This window comes from Cygnus olor, chromosome 5 (genome assembly GCF_009769625.2).
Source record: "Cygnus olor isolate bCygOlo1 chromosome 5, bCygOlo1.pri.v2, whole genome shotgun sequence".
Classification (NCBI taxonomy): Eukaryota; Metazoa; Chordata; class Aves; order Anseriformes; family Anatidae; genus Cygnus; species Cygnus olor.
The window spans coordinates 19,645,604-19,663,048 of record NC_049173.1 but is presented as its reverse complement, the minus strand read 5'-3'; the positions used below and the strand labels follow the sequence as shown (position 1 = coordinate 19,663,048).

Sequence of the window (17,445 nt, the reverse complement as noted above, 5' to 3'; positions counted from 1 at the left end):
GTTGTCATTGTTTGTTTTTGACATTTCTAAAAATGTAAAAAAATATTGTGAATAAATTATTTTTAAAATGTTACCAATCTTGTCTCATTAGTTTTTCACGAATCTTTGTCTTAATCTTCAGTGACTTTGTGAACATTTCCTTTTTTGATTTCATAATTTTTCTTTATTATAAACTTTCCTTTTTAGAACTTGGTGGGTAGAAGAAGGAAACACACACACACACACACACACACACACAAAAAGATGAAAAACTGTAGTTTGTTGTGAACATATTCAGTGTTACATAAAGTATATTCATCTACTTAAAAATGTTTTTGAAAAATTTCAAGCAGCTCTGTTTGCAACTGTTTACTTCAGACATCTCTGCTGGGTGTTCTTTGAATACCTTCCTGAGTATTCAGGACACTATCCTATATTGCTTTTGGAAAGTAAAAATACCGTGTATCTGTGCTCACAGTGCATGTGATCTGTGCTGACTACCAGCAGATAGAACAGTCAGGGATTGTCTTCAGTTTAAGACCTCTCAACTTTGCAGTGGGAGTCAGCAGAGCCATTGAAGGTAGCACATTGTTGACAGGAGGAAATGGTTTCCCCATCCTTTACAAGTAGCCTTGTCTCAGCAGCTCCCTTCCTTCTTTCCTGCATTTCAGATCTTATTACAATGATGTTGTCCTCATAAGTTTCAATGAAGGGCAGTATTGCTGAGGGACTTGAAGTATTTTCTGCCATTTCACTTCTAGAAGCTCCTACTAATTATCTTATGCACTTGAGATCGTCTCACTTTCTGCTAACATCTCAAATAAGTAATGGAGGTTTCCTAAACTCTTATTTTCTAAAATGTTTTTATCAACAAATAACCAAGAACATAGGATTATTTTTGTTGCTGTTTAGAAAAATCACTATGGGTAATTCCTTCCAAATTCTATTTTAACAGTTGGTGGCATTCTTGCTCCCACTTCTCCAATGTGTTGACTCTCATAGCCATAGCTCTCTGACAGTGTTTTTCTGATGTCTCCCATAAACGTTTTCATGGATATTTTATATGCTTTGCTTCTTGTACTTGAGTAGGCTTTATAAATCACTGGTGTTTCTCTGGTTCCCTCCACTTCTAGATATAAACATAAATCTCCTATCCTTTAGCTTCTGCCAGGTGCTTTTGTTCTGCTTTTATAAATTTTACTATCCTTTTATCTGGTAATTCCAAAATGAGTTTGAGCGCAGAAATCTGATAACAAAAAACGGATCAAAATATTTCAAAGGAGATAGCACTGCATTTAGTAATATTATCAATATTCCCATTTAATTGCCTGAGTTTCCTCACCTGTTGCATAAAATTTTTACAGAGACAAGTGAACTGTGAACAACAGATTCAGGGAACAGATCCTTATTTGTAACAAAAAAAAAAAAAAAAAAAAAAAAAAAAAAAAAGTAGGTTCCTCCATTTCCCACACTGTATAGAGCTGCTTTTTCTGTGAATATAAATTAGAGACGACTTAGAGCTGCTCAGAGTCCTAACGAGTCCTAACATCTTGTTGTGGCAGGTGCTGAGGATTGCTGGCTTACTTCCCACTTTGGAAGCTGCCACACGCCTTATCCAAGAAGACAGATGCAAAACCAGAGTGCCTGAGAATCAAGCTCCCAGTGAGTAAATACCTAAAGGCTCTTTTTGATATGTAGGTCTTCACTTTTGGGGTATGAATCACCACAGAATATTTTTTCTCATAAAATTTACAGTAGTTTCTACTTCTGTCCATGTTAGAGAAATACCATATGAGAAAGCTTTCTTTCAACAATTCTTTTCCCAGAACTGTCTTGGAGCCAAGTGCTTACAGTTCCACAAAAATTGCAGAAAGCAGCTGAGTATTGCCCTCTAGCTTTTTTTTTTTTTCTTTTTTTTTTTTTTTGGGGGGGGGGGCGGTGGGGGAGGGGGGAAGGGAGGAGGAGGATGGACAAAACCACAAAACAACAACAATGAAGTCAACTCTATTCTCTATTTTCTGCTTGCAGACCAGACAACTCTTCACTGAGCATAGAGGACCTTGCCACCTTTCATCCTTTATATCTGTCTGGGGCTCTAGCAGAAGAATATTCACCTGCTTTCAAATCATAAGCATGATTTGTGGTTTGTGGTTTATACTTCATCTTGTTGCAGTAAGTGCAATATACTGCCCTCTGTGCTGTCGCAACAGCCATTTGTAACATTAGTCATTTCCGTAGCTGTGTAGCCCACAGAGCAGTTGAATGTTTTAAAAGCACTACTGCTCAGACCACAAGGATTGTTTTCCACCCCATTACAGTGTTTGGCACACTTCAGAGGCAAGAGAGGACATGGCTACTTTCCACCTGAAGACCTGGGCAGAGGACCAGACCAACACATGGATTTCAGCTGGGGAGAAAGGAAAGGTCACAGACTCAGCTAGCTGTACTCAAAACATAGAATCAAGTAGTGAGCTTATGACTGTCAGATGATGATTCTTCCTGAAATGTTTCTACTCCTGATAACAAGAGATGCAGACAGCAAACAAATGCTGGTGGAGAATTTACTTATATAATCGTAAACAATCTGTACCCTGAAAGACTGAATAAATATGAACTTGTTGTGGTTTAGCCCGGCTGGCAGTCAAACACCACACAGCCGTTCGCTCACCCTCCCCCCTCCCTCTCCGGGATGGGGGAGAGAAACGGGAAAGTGAAGCCTGTGAGTTGAGATAAAGACAGTTTATTAAGACAGGGAAAAGAATAACAACAATAATAATAATAATAATAGTATTAATAGTAATAATGTGTACGAAATAAGTGATGCACAATGCAATTGCTCACCACCCGTTGACCGATGCCCAGCCTATCCCCGAACAGCCGGCCCCCCCTCCACCCCGGCTAGCCACCCCTATATATTGTTCAGCATGACGTCAGATGGTATGGAATACCCCTTTGGCCAGTTTGGGTCAGCTGTCCTGGGTCTGTCCCCTCCCAGCTTCTGCTGCATCCCTAGCCTGCTCGCTAGCAGGACAGAGAGAGGCTGAAAAGTCCTTGGCTTGGTGTAAGCACTGCTCTACAACAATTAAAACATCAGCATGTTATCAGCGCTGTTCTCATCCTAATCCAAAACATAGCACCCTGCCAGCTACTAGGAGGAAAATTAACTCTGTCCTAACTGAAACCAGGACAGAACTGAAATATCAGACTTTCCCTCATCTCTTCAGATCTGACTTCTTACGTCAGTCCTCAACCAGACCAGAACTTAGGTTGGTTAGGACTACTTACTTCCAGTAAGTTATTTTCAAAAAATGAAGCTCTTTCTTATAACAATACTAATAATAACAATAATAACAAAAATATTTGTGTAAGCTAAAAAAAGGTTTTTTTTTTTTGAATTTTTTTGTGATTCAAAAAATGTTGAGCATTTGAATGTTTTTCTTTCCCTTAAACCTGAAAAATCTTATACCAAGTAATGCTCAGGGGAAAATTTTTACCTGGTGTTATAATGAGAAGCCTAGCAGATTTAACACATTACTCCAGTGTTTGCCTCAATTAAATTTCATTTCTGTGGTTATTGGATGCATTTCAGACAGCCTTGACCATCAGCCTCTTTTAAATTCACATTGCTCTCAAAGTTACCCAGGACAATATTATAGCAGAATGATTTAACAGTTTCCTGATAGAGCACATTAGCAAGACAGACAAAACTCTAGATATTTAAGTATGAATGATTTATATTTTTAAAGGGATTAGTGAAATGATTTGAACAAAATAAGAACCAGCTATGATCCAAGTTTTGTTTCCAGGTTTGAAGTTGGTCAGACAACTTTCCAGTGTTTTATTTACTTTCTCACTGTTGTTTTATTCTCTCACCAGTATATATACCCCACACAAGTCTCCTGATAACTTCAGTGGAATATTGCTTAAAAAAGATTGGTTATAAACTGAGTAGAAGTAAAAATGCCTTCCAAAGAGAACATCCATAAATATGTTGTGCACGTAAATTAAATCTTTGTATACATTTTGCTCCTATTTGTAAATAATGGTCTCAATTCAAACACTAGTAGCAATACCAAAACCAAAATAAAACAAACAAAACCAAAAATAAACAAACAAACAAAAACCCACAAAACTTAAATACCTAAACCAGGAATTACGTAGTAATACATGCAACTTGCTGTACAATACCCACTTCCCAGTTTCATTTAACTCCTGAAGGTCTGAACGATACCACACTAACGAGACAATTCTTTCATCCAGGCATGACTGGGCTCTAGAGAGCAGGTAGAATGACACCCAAATCCCTTAATTGTATGCGTAAACACAGGTCACAACTCTCTCACTGAATTTGGAGCAAACCAGTGCCTCACGGCTATTGCCAATGAATGCACAGCTGCTAGTGGCAGTGCCTGACTTTTGTGTAGCAGTTTTATATCCACAGCCCTCTCAGTGAAGTGGTAAATTGTTTTCCTCTCTGAGACCCCTCAGGGTAGTTATCTCCAGCCTTCCAGAAGAAGGTTGGGATATAGAATAAGTTCTGGTTTAGGTATCTAAGGGATCTGACTGAGTTTTCATTTCTGCTCTAAGACCTAAGCACAAAAATATAGATTAACTATTGCAGTGTTAGACATAATGGCAAACTTTTCCTTCATTCAGACCCAAGAGACAAACTGCTTGGACTGCATAGTGTTCAAAGTCTGGATCTACAGAACTGTATGGAATGGATTGATTGGACTGAATGGATCCCATATTCTTAGAAAAGCTTTTGATCTTGCCTGTGGCATTCAAGTCCTGAAAATGGAGCCAGCTTCTCTTCTACTCCATCCCTATAGCTGTTATTCTAGATTCAGCTTTCATAGACCTAAGGATATGGTCTGTAATATTTAAAAAAAAAAAAAAGAAAAAAAAAAAGAAACCAACCGAGCCTGGCATAGAAGTGTAACTCTTTGGAGCATATTTTACAAATAAATATTGAATGGAACTTAACACTAGGATAAAGTAGGCACCTTCAAAAATCTGATGTATAAGTAAGTATTGCACAGTCAAAAACAATACAAGTAAATGAGGCTAGCAGCTGTGTACATGTGTAATCACGTAACAGCAAGTGAAATGCAGACTGACATGTTATACCATAGTAAATTATTTTTGTTATTGATTTCAGTGGACGTTTTGTCTGTTGACCTATATACGCTGTGTTGAATTTAGTCCATAGAGATTAACAGCCATATAGGTTGATGTTGAATCAAGAGATCATATTACAAATGAACATCAAATAACGATTTGCATTTCTGAACACTTAAACATTCAGCAACACATTATCAGTCTATTAAAAATAATATGGAGTCAATGAAAATAAATTGGGAACTTCAGATTTCTGTTTTCCAGGAAGTCAGAATCCTGAAACACTGTCCTTTGCTGCTGAACTGCTCTTAACATGAATAAGCTTTAATTAACTAATGTATTTATTCAGTTATCATCCTTGATATTTAGTACAAAGGTAGGTAAAGGAAAAACAGAAGAATCCATCAAGTTGCAGGTGAATTTTTTCAAAGATCAAGTTACATTCTGATCCTGATTTCTCTTGCACACTGCAGTAAAGTTGATAGGCATTACTTACTCTGGACTTTTGCTTAAATGCAAGTGTGAAACTGACCTAAGCAAGGTAGCACCTACAAGGATGTTCCTTGCTATTTATTGTGCATCCCTTTCCTCTTCAGCATCTCCCTAATGTCTTTTGCCTTACATTTTGGATATCACATCCTTAGAGCAGAAGTCTTCACACATAGATCTGATAGAAAGTTGATACAACACAGAAATTAATAGCAATCTTAAATGTACGCTTCAAAAGAAATTCCTTTGACACATTTTACAGTGCTGTTCCTGTAATTGTAGAGTTTCAAAATAATTGTTCCAAGAGGAAAACTTAAATTATATTTGGAACAGCCATTCCAAAAACCACTCAACGGAGTGTTATCTTCATTCTAATGATGGTTACCCAAGTATTAGTCTTGTATGAAAGTTAATTCTCCTTCAGTTTGAATATCTTAGTTTCTTCTCCATAGCCCACTTGCATGAGTAGATTAGCATTTAAATAAAGGTATATATAGTATATAGGAAAGTAAGAAGAAACAGAAAAGGAAAAACATTAGGACTGCACAGCAATGCAACAACACCATATTCTAGTCTGCTTTATATTATAAGAGTACTCTGCTGAACTGTCAATAGTTTTCTATCTGGGTCTAGAGCTTAACTGGCTTCTGGCTAATCCAGGATGAATGTAAATCATTTTTAATAAAATATGTGCAAAAGATAGAGTGGAAAACAACAAAAATGATGAGATTTTCATGGTCACAAAATAGTAAGCTATTTGATTTTTTTGGAATTCTAGACACAGAGCAATTCCATTCTCATTGTAGGATGTTGCCCTCCAGCATGTATTAGAGCTGTCACTCTGCTGTTTCACTTCTAGTGCATTACATATGTGTACAATATAGTTCTGCTCCCTGAGGTTACATTTTCCTCATTGTACAACCAACACCCCAAGGGCTAACACACACTTTTGAAGAAATATTATTTTGTCAATTTTGCTACACAGAACTCCATCCAGCTATGTGATGAAAATCCTGGTTTACTGTCCTACTTGTGCATGTGTTTTCTCTCTGAAACAGATAATTTTAATATTTTTCAGTTTAAAAGGCTATTCCAAAGAAAGAACATGAAACTTCAGCTCTGAACAACATTATCAAGCTGAATGGGAAAAAATAATAATAATAAAAAAAAAAACGTGGAAGGAAACAAAGATCAGTTGATTTTTTTTCTAATCTACAATGGGCATTGTCTGCATGATTGAGTGCTGCAGTCAGCACTAGGAATGTTGACATCCAGATTCCTCATGTGGATGAGTTCAGTTCAGATGCGCAAATGTATCAGTTAAGAAGTATTTGACATAGCTGAAAACACTAAGATTAAGATTATGGACATCATGCCAAATTGATCTGAAAGGTTAGCTTGTGTTACATCACCAAGAGTAAGTCATAAAGAAAGTAAAAGGAACATGATGGAAGGCATCCATCTGTAAGGTGAAGGACATCAGCCATCTCATATGTTCAACTGCAGTACAAGATAGAGGAAATGGTGCAAGTCCAACAAAAAGTGCCATGAGATTTTCAGTATTTATGTAGAGCGTCTGTAATTCCATTAGCAACTTGACATGTAAGCTTTCCTATCAACCACAAGTTTGTTAAAAAAAAGTGTCTGGATCAGAAGGAAGAGGGGCTGAATTAAATATTCATTTATTTCAGACTTTAGAGTAGAGTCCAAGTATCCTAAACTGAGGCTGTGATTTTTTTTTTCCCTTTTTATCCAATTAAACTAACCTTTTAATAAAGAATCCTAAAATGATGTGTTGTATTGTGTATTGTATATTAGACATTACTATGGGAATTTTTTTCTTTTGAAAACCAGTTAAGTACGAAATAAGAAAGTTCAGGGATAACAGTCATTTTGGTCAGTGTTACTTCCTGTGGTTTCCACAAGGTTGAAAAAAAAAAAAAAAAAAAGGAAGGTTGGGGAGAGTCTGTAGCGTATGATTGCCTCATAAACAGTCCTTAACTTTCTTTTACAGTAATGTAACTTAGAATCATGGAATAATAGAAATAGTTTGGGTTGGAAAGGACCTTAAAGATCATCTAATTCCAACCCCTCTTCCATGGGCAGGGACAACTTCCACTAGACAAGGGTTCCCAAAGCCCCATCCAACCTGGTCTTGAACAATTCCAGGGATGGAGCATCCACAGTAATACTCTGGGAAAACTGTTCCAGTGCCTCACCACCCTCATAGTCAAGAATTGCTTCCTTATATCTAATCTAAATCTACTCTCTTTCAGTTCAAAGCTGTTATGCCTTGTCCTATCACTCATGCCATTGTAAAATGTCCCTCTGCAGATTTCTTTTATCCCCCCTTTAAGTACTGGAAGGCTGCTATGAGGTGTCCCTGGAGCCTTCTCCAGGCTGGACAACCCGAACTCCCTCACCTTGTCTTCATATGAGAGGTGCTCCAGCCCTCTGATCATTCTTGTGGTCCTCCTCTGGACTTGCTCCAACAGGTCCATTTCCCTCTTGTTCTGGGGGCCCCAGAGAGGAACAGAGTACTTTGGGTGGGGTCTCAAGAGAGCAGAGTAGATGGGGAGAATTACCTTCCTCGACCTGCTGGCCACGCTTCTTTTGATGCAGTATAGGATATGGCTGGCATTCTGGGCTGCAAGTGCACATTGTCTGCTCATGTTGAGCTTCTCGTTGACCAACATTTGCAAGACCTTCTCCTCAGGGCTGCTCTCAATCCATTCTCTGCCCAGCCTCCATCTGTGTTTGGGATTGCCTGGGCCTCATGCTTGCCCTTGTTGAACGTTATGAGTTTTTCATGGTCCCACCTCTCAAGCCTGTCAAGGTCCCTCTGGATAGCATCCATTCCCTCCAGCGTGTCAGCCTCACCATGCAGCTTAGCATCATTGGAAACTTTGCTGAGGTTTTACTCAATCCCACTGTCCATGTTGCCAATGCAGATGTTGAACAATATTGGTTCCAATACAGACCCTTGAGGGACACCCCTTATCATTGGTCTCCACCTAGATATTGAACCATTGACTGCAACTCTTTGAGTGTGACCAACCAGTCAATTCCTTATCCTCTGAGAGGTCCATACATTAAATGCCTGTCTCTTCATTTTAAAGACAATGGTATCACATGGGACAGTATCAAACGTTTTGCACAAGTCCAGGTAAATGATGTCAGTTGCTCATCCCCTATCCACCTACACTGTAATCCTACATTACAGTGTAATGTAGAAGGCCACCATATTTTCTAGGTATGATTCGCCCTTTGCTCATGTTGGCTTTCACCAGTCACCTCATTATTTTCTTTGTGCCTTAGAATAGTTTCCAGGAGGATCTGCTCCATTATCTTGCCTGGCACAGAGATGAGATTGACTAGCCTGTAGTACCCTGCATCTTCCTTTTCTCCCTTTTTAAAAATGGGGTTATGTTTCCCCTTTTGCAGTCAGTGGGAACTTCACCGGACTTCCATGACTTCTCAGATGTGATGGATAGTGTCTTAGCAACTTTATCCACCAGTTCCCTCAGGATCTGCAGATGTACCTCATCAGGTCATATGGACTTGTACAGCTTCCAGTTCATTAGATGGTCTTGAACCTGATCTTCCACCCTCTGTAGACAACTTCATGTAATTACTTTATTTATTATATATAATTTGCAACCTTTACTTTTAGAAAGCATACAGTGTATTCTAACGGAGTTGAAGCAACCTCATTTTTCTTTATAATGTGTTTGAAGACAACAGAAATTCCTCAGCAAATATGAAATATTACACTGAGGGAACAGATTTTCATCATCTCAGTCTTTACCTCCTGTGATAAAATAATAGTTGCGATATCTGAAAATAATATGGTAAAAATCTTGAATAGGTTTCCAACGATTAAATTCAAGTCAAGAGTTCTTTGTAGCTGTATACCTGTTGGAAGGTATACCATCTCCTAATGTCTTGCACCTGCAGAATACTAAAACTGTGTGCATGATTACCCTTCCCTAGAATTTTTTGGGCAATCACAAGATTAGCTTCCATAAGCAGTTCCTTAATCCTCTAGGGTTAGGTAGCAATGTTGTAAATCAATAAATTACTGGCAATCAAGCCATTACTCTAGTCAATCCTGCCATAGTTGAAGAAGTGTTTGGACAATGCTTTCAGACATATGGTCTGATTTTGAGGTGGTCCTGTATGGAGCCAGGAGTTGTACTCAATGATCCTTGTGGGTCCCTTCCAGCTCAGGATATTCTATGATTGAATGAAATGTTGTATGATTCTGTTATTGAATGAAATATTTTATTATAGAATGAAATATGCAAAACATATCAATGAAACACTCAAAACATATCTGTGATTCAAAATGTTTTCATGTAAAAAGGGCTTGGACACAAGTAGAGTTAGCTGAGCTGCTTTAATTCCTCAGCTGACTACCAGTATTTAATGGCTACTGAAACTATTTCAAAAAATAGTAGAAAGATAGTTAAAGTAGTATTGTTAGAGAAGAACACTAAAATTTCATCCCTTTAGGTCTACATTATTCTTACTTTATTTTATTTTATTTATGAAACTGATTATCTGGTTCATGTAGACATGAATCTCCAGAATTGTTCAGTAAAGATCTCAGCAGGAAAAAGGAGTTTGAAAAGATTCCTAATTGCCTAATCCTAGCATCTTTAGATAGGTGTTAGATGAAACAACAAGACTGAATTCCAGAATATTGTAACTGAAGAACAAAACTAAAATTATTAAGGAAAAGCATTTTCATGAAGCAACTGTTAAAAGAATCAAAGGACACTGAATATCCCAACACTTTTAACTATTAAATATTGGAAAGATCTGAGGTTAATGCAATTGACTGACAATAAAAACAATATAATTTAACCAAGCAATTCATTTGGTCAGCAGCATTATGTTCCCTCAGTTAACTGCACTGTGAGATATTTATTTTCTAGAGAATAGTCAGCACTTAGGCAAAAGCTTCTTGGAAAAATAATATTGAAATCACCAAACCAATGATTTCAAGGCCAAGGAAAGTTAATTAAGGCCTTAGGAGATTACACACAGTAGTGGAAGTAAGTGTTTTTATGAAGAGAGAAATATGTTGATAAGGAAGAGGAGAAATATTTGAGCCATTATTAAATACAATTGAGTCACCTTTCTCCTACAAATGCTGATATAATCTTACAAAGGAAGGAAAGAAACTATGTAACCTAATAACTAATGTGATCTCTGTTTATATGTTACTGTAAGTCTTAATTTGGACTGTCATCTGGAAGCAGCAGTTTTATATAGAGAAAGAAGTGATAAAACATAGGATAGCTAAGGTTTGCAGGCAGATGTAAATAACATGGAAGCTGTTTATTAAACCATCTAGTCAAGGGTTGTTTACTGGAATAAATCAGAATCTACACAAAATGAAAATCCTGATCTTTAAACTTCTTTTAATTTCCACATTTTTTCAACTGGCTGACACTCACTGAACAAAAAACAAGACAAATTATATTAGGTCTAAGTTCCAGTTCGATAATTCATTAGTTTTTGTTGTTGTTGCTGTTGTTTTTGACACACTTGTAAAAATCAGAATAATTTGCCTTTCCTTTTTTTTTTGTTTCTTTTTTTTTTTCCTTTAAATGACCTTATGTATGACCACTTGGAGCAAGCACCACTTTGAGTGCCATCAAAGCAGATAATACTTGGTGGAGCAACTCACGGCTTCATTTTGAGAATTATGTTTTTTTAACTACATTCTGGAATTGCACAAATCTATATAAACTACTTATGCATGTAAATTAACATATTCACCTATAGATAATAATTTAAGATGGTTTGATTTTTCTGTGTCTAATATTCTGACTGAGAATAATCTAAAAACAATGATTTGGAACAAAAATATTATTTTTATTATAGTCTTTTCAACTCAGGAATTTGATGTTATTACTGTTGGAATAATAGATATTTACAGTAGCTTTCAGGTTCCCTTGTGCTTCTGAAAGTTGAGCTCATTCACAAGCTCTGGTGCAAGTGATAGCTCATGTTAGATTCAAAGTAGTCCAGCTGATCCTGACTATAAGATAGACAGATTTGGCACTAAACAGACAAGTGACAATCTGAGTAAATATTGTGAATGCATACGTTTTTATGTCATTCTTCATCTTACAAGACAGTATAGAAGCATAGCTATAGCTACATAACTGTTGCAGTGGTCACCTTGGAGTCACTTCCAGCTAAATTCTAGCTTTGCAGATACTTTCCCTGATCAAATACAAGTGAAGTCCCTTGGCATTCAGGATTTCATTAAAATTATTAACACCTTAGATTTTTGTTACTATCATTGTTGGTATCTGTGTTTTGCATAAATTTCGCATTTTTTAAAGTAAGTTATGTAAGAGATTACTTATTTAACTTGTTTTTAAAAAGTAAAGTCAATCTAATCTCACTATAGCATGGCTACAGGCTTCACACAAATTATAAAATTTAATTTAAAGATATAACTAAAAAAGTTTAAGAAACTTTCTTTTCCTCTCCAAAGCTTCTGTAACATTATTATTAGCCCATTATTTTTTTCTCTCCTTAAATGATGTAGGTGTCTTTATACCACTAAGACATTTGCTTTTTTTTTCAGCTGGCCACCTCTCTCTGTTGAGTTCCATCAGGCTGGCACATTCTAAAATCTGAGAATGTGGTAGCACCTTACTTAGTTTTCTTTTCTCTTACAATTCTTAAAAAAAAAAAAAAAAAGACTCTAGCTCTGTCAAAGAATCTGTAACAGAGAGAATCCCTGTAAAAGTTTTGAAAAAATAATCAAACTTTCCAGTACTTGATTTTTGTGTAGTTTTCCCAGTACAGTAGCAAAGACAAAGAAAAAATATTGACCATGATGAACCACAACACATTCAGCAGAGACCACAAGATGAACAGGGGCTGGAGCACTTGACCTGTCAGGTGTGGCTGAGGGACCAGGGTTTGTTCAGCCATGAGAGACGGATGCACAGGGGAACCTCTCAGCTGCCTACTGATGACAGGGGTTGACAAGGACTGACAAGGATTATGAAGAAGTCAGAGCTACACTTTTCACAGAAGTGCAGGGTTGGAGGACAAGAGACAAGCTGAAATAACAGAGGCTCAGACTAGATATAAGAAGAAACTTTGCCCACATAAGGACAGTCAGGCAGTGGGACAAGATGCCCAGAGAGGCTGTGCAGCCTCAAACCTTGGGGGTTTTCAAGACCTGACTAGACAAAGACCTGAGCCCTTATCTGACCTCACAGATGAACCTGGTTGGAGCAGGGGATTGGACTAGAGACTTCCTGGGGTCCTTTCCAACCTGGACTTTCTTATGAACCTGTCATATTCCTTTTCTGTGAAACTCAGTTGGACAGCTGTTTTAGGAAATGCCTATGTGTATAACTTAAGATATGTGAGACCTGATGAGCCACTGGTTCAGTTTAGCAAGACAAATACTTCATATGTAAATTAGTAATTCTGGAAGAAACTCTAGGCAAGTTAAACCCCAAAATACAAACCAAGTGTCCTGGTACATACAAAGTTCATTCAACAATTTTAAATTCCTAAATGGTACAGCTGTTTTATACTTAATTTAGATTATTTTACATTTGACTGCAAATATACTATTTTTTGCATGTATTAAAACATATCAAAATCCCAAAGAGCTGACAGTCTCAAATGTCAAGAAAGATGAAGTGTGACTGAAAGGAAAGGTTATTATATCTATTTGTATGTGACTGACGCACTAAGAGATTATATGAAGTGATGTTGTCTCCTTTTTAAGACAGTGGGGACTGATCTCAGCTTGTCTAATGTCCAGAGAAGTGTCTTAAATGCAATCACATTTATATTTTCTCTTCAGTGTTATATATGCCTATGCAAAACAAACTACCTCTGCATTAGTAAATACACCCTGCATTAGTAAATACCTTTGCATCAGTTATTATGCATGCATGCGTACTCTAATTATATAATTTCCCCTAATTTTTTTACGATACCCCAAGAGGTCTATTCTTCCCTTTTGATGAGCGTAGCATTTACACACCTCGCTCTCATTAGTGGTAATAGAGAGTTAAATATAGAAAACTCCTCCCCTTCCCCAAGTATTGATGGTAGAACAGATGACAGTGCTCTCACTGGTTGTTTTCAGAAGTAACAGAACAGATCTCTAGAACTAGGAGAATTGAAAAGGAAATGAAAAATACTCACTTTCCAACTAGTCTGCTTCTCACAGAATCTTTTTGTTTTCCCCAGAGAGGTAAAAATCAAAAACCAAGAAATATGGCATTTCTTACCCCACCCTAAAATCCCATTTGAAGCATGGGAAGCATCCCCTTTTACATTTAGAGAGTGTATAATGAAACATTTCCTTGCACAAACTGTTTCATCTGAAACATTCAAGATTAAGTTTATGCTATGCTCCACTAAATTTCTTTTAAACTTCTATTTGTTAAATATGACATTTCTCTTAAAGCTCCTTTATTTAAATCCTATGCTCTACAAGGTCAGGCACCACCACCTTTAATTTCTCAAGGAATGTTTCAGCCTACTGTGGATCTTAGTTTAACAACTGATTTTATTTTTTTCTCTGTATGAGACAACAGAGGATGTATTTTGCAGCATAGCTACTGGAAATGGACACCCTCCTTTCCTCTGGCCCCACACAATTGAACACTGCCTACATTTATCATTACGAGACCTTTGGAATCATGCAATGACTATAAAAGGATACTCCTAAGATTCAGTTCTATAAATATTCATGGTCATATAGGTAGTCCAAGCCCAGTCAGAATTTTATTTTTTATTTATTGTCATTTTTCTCTTGGTCCAGTAATGCCAGGGCCTCTGTTGATCATATGATATTTCCAAAGGAAAGAAGTAGGTGGAGATGACTAAGTTGCACACAAAGCCCCAGTGTGAAGGAATGCAAGGAGTATTCTGTAAATGCAAAAGAACATGAAAAAAAAAATCCTTACATTTACTAAGTACATCTTCATGCAGTGACCAAAGCCATGCTTCATTGTGGGTGTAATGTATGGATAGACTTCCAACCACGTCTGAAAGACTGGTATTGCATGGCAGTATAGATACTCTAACCTGACTCTTTGTCATGGATTGTAGTGATAGGAAAAGGAATAGTGGTTTTAAATTAAAAAAGGGTAAATTTAGATTGGATATTCAGAAGAAATTCTTTACTGTGAGGGTGGTGAGAGACTGAGGTTGCCCAAAGAAGTTGTGGATGCCCCATTCCTGGACGTGTTTTAGGCCAGGTTGGGTGGAGCTTCGAGCAACCTGGTCTGCCCACAGCGAGGGAGTTGGAATTAGATGATCCTTAAGGGACCTTCCAACCGAAAACATTCTATGATTATGTATTCTTTTCTATTTTATAATAGGAGCACATTTCTAGCTTTTATTTATTTATTTTAAGGGGACATAGTATGGAAGAATGGAAACTTGCATCGTAGCTAGTTCCCCACTATATAAGTCATAATGTCACAGAAGCTTTTCTCGGAAATGTCCCATTGTGCTAAAGGCCAGATAGTTAAGTAGCTTCTGAAGTTGTACTGCATATGTGCAGGCTGATCACAGATTGTCTACTTTAAACATTCTACAGGGAAATGTTTTCTGCAAACTATGTCACATCTTGAAGTTTAATCCTTTGTTATTCTGTCAGGATCTTCAGCTTTACAGCGATACTGAACTGTTTGTTATAAACTGCCAAAAAAAAAAAAAAAAAAAGCCTAGAACATCATCGGGCATATAAATTCTGCTTTGCTGAGAATGGTGAACTTCAGCTGATTTGTAAATTACCACTATGTAGAAGGCAATGGAGTAAGTGAATTCATCTGTCACTGTGAATAGGAATTTTGGTATCACTGCTTGAAGGCTGAACATGGAAATGTTCAATGCTGATTAAATGACCATAATTTCTCAAGGTTGTGACATGGCTGAGAAGAATGGAAAGCTGTGATCAGAAAATCTAAGCAATAGAATTTACAATGCAATGACATGCTCAGGAGGATTTTTCACTCTCAACCAGCCTACAGAAAATATAAATAAAATAAAACAGGGCTAGGAAGCTCTCTAGGTATTTAAAATGTTTAATTTCTGATTATATTTTGAGACACTGTTAGTTCATTTAAATTTTTTTGATTTTGCTGTTCTAGCTGAAAAAGAGGCAATTTCCACCAAATGCTCATTATACTCATCAGCATTCTTAGAAACTAACTGCTTGCAGTGGGAATTTGTATCTGGCATAATAACATATCAGGTGATGCTTGCTATTGCTGCTGGTCTCCAAGCCTTCCAGGAATTCTGCATTTCCACCCAAAAACTGAAGCCAGAAATTAATGCAGTTCAAATCAAACAATACTGAGTACTCAAGAGAAGCTACGTTGCCAGTAAGGAACAGAGCCAGTGGAGAAACACAGACAAATGTTGGCTTTAAATCTTGTCCCTAAGGACTGAATGAGTGCTTTTACCTTCGGAAGATTATGTATATTTTTTACACAAATGCCTTTCTACTAAAACCAAGAGAAACCTAGTAGCTGTTCTATTTTACATAGCCAAAAGAACTAAGCATTTAGCCATTTTCTATGGTTAATTCTGAACTACTTCTTAACTTCCTATTCATAAGAAATGCTGAGTTTAATCTTACTTGCCCTCTTGTAACACTACTGCTCTGGTTTAGAGCACAAGCAGAATCAGAACTATCAAACTACCACTTATTTTTTTTCCCAATTGCATGAGTATATGAAAATAGTAGACTTTAAAAAACAAATCATAAGCTCAGGAAAAGAAGGTAGCTGGAACTAAATTTCAGGGACATTTTTGATCTTCCTCAGGTTAGAGAAATTACAAAATCTAAGCACCTGCAGCCCATATGTACTTCGTGATCACAGAGCTTGGGGGGACAAAGGGGGGAGCGGGAGGGTGGAACACCTCAGATAACAGGGAAAAAAAAAAAAAAAAAAAAAAGAAAAGGAAAGGAAAGAAAAAAACTTACCGAAACATAGAATTAACTCCTTTTTCATATCTTTCAAAGACTGAAAGTGCTTTTGTTAAAGAAATGTTTTCCTTTTAGAGTTAACTGCTGTCTGGATGCAGAAAGCTAATCTCTAAGAACTTCTGCCAAGTTCTTTGAGACACATAGGTTAGGAGTCTTAGGATCGTTAATTGAGAAGAGCCATATATTATATGTGGATATCCAGATATTTCTACTTAAAATTGAAGATGGTTCTCAAGCCAGTATCATGTATTGCTCTTGAATGGCAGATCCATTCTTCCAAGTTCTTGCTACTTTGACAAAATGAGACTCATTTTTTTCATTATTCTGTTACTGCCAGCTTGTAGGAAATCTTGCTTTTCAACAATCTTTTTTCTTCTTTAACACTGTTAGTTCAGAAATGTGGCAAGATAAGAAGAAAGAGAAAAAGGCAATCGGATTTTGGCACTTACAGCTGCATGTGTAAATATTTATTCTCTAGAAAATGCCTGTAGGTTCCTCTGGATCAAAGAGCTTTTTACAGCTTTCCTGTACCAGAAACTCTATCTAGGATCTGGCTAGGGCTGGTATCAACACCTTTCTTTCTTTCTGCTTTTAATTGGACTGAATGATCTTTGTAGTCTCTCTGAATTGCTGTTTTGAGACTTTTAAATTCTCCTCACCAAGACAACAAATGGGGAGTTTAGATATTATATAGATATATAATGTACATTATATATTATTTGGATATTTAGATCATACAGCAGTCTGAAATACAGGCAGCATCTCCTTTTAGGGTTTCTTATTTTTTCTTGGATCTAAGTTAATGTATGTAGTAAGTACACAATTGTCATAGCTTTAGAAAAACTTAGCTTTAA

At 36.9% G+C, this 17,445-nt stretch overlaps 1 long non-coding RNA gene across 4 annotated transcripts in view; it reads left to right on the top strand.

Moving 5' to 3' along the window:
* The window catches only part of LOC121071292, a 40,382-nt gene extending 37,787 nt beyond the window's left edge, over nucleotides 1-2,595 (top strand). For 2 of the 4 annotated variants that reach the window (XR_005820506.1, XR_005820507.1), the window contains exons 2-3: nucleotides 1,542-1,645; nucleotides 2,008-2,595. This is a non-coding gene — a long non-coding RNA (uncharacterized LOC121071292). Of the gene's footprint in view, nucleotides 1-455; nucleotides 560-843; nucleotides 906-1,541; nucleotides 1,646-2,007 lie in introns of those variants that run through there. The other 2 variants (XR_005820508.1, XR_005820509.1) reach the window with 2 other exon arrangements.
* The last annotated feature ends 14,850 nt before the right edge of the window (nucleotides 2,596-17,445 follow it).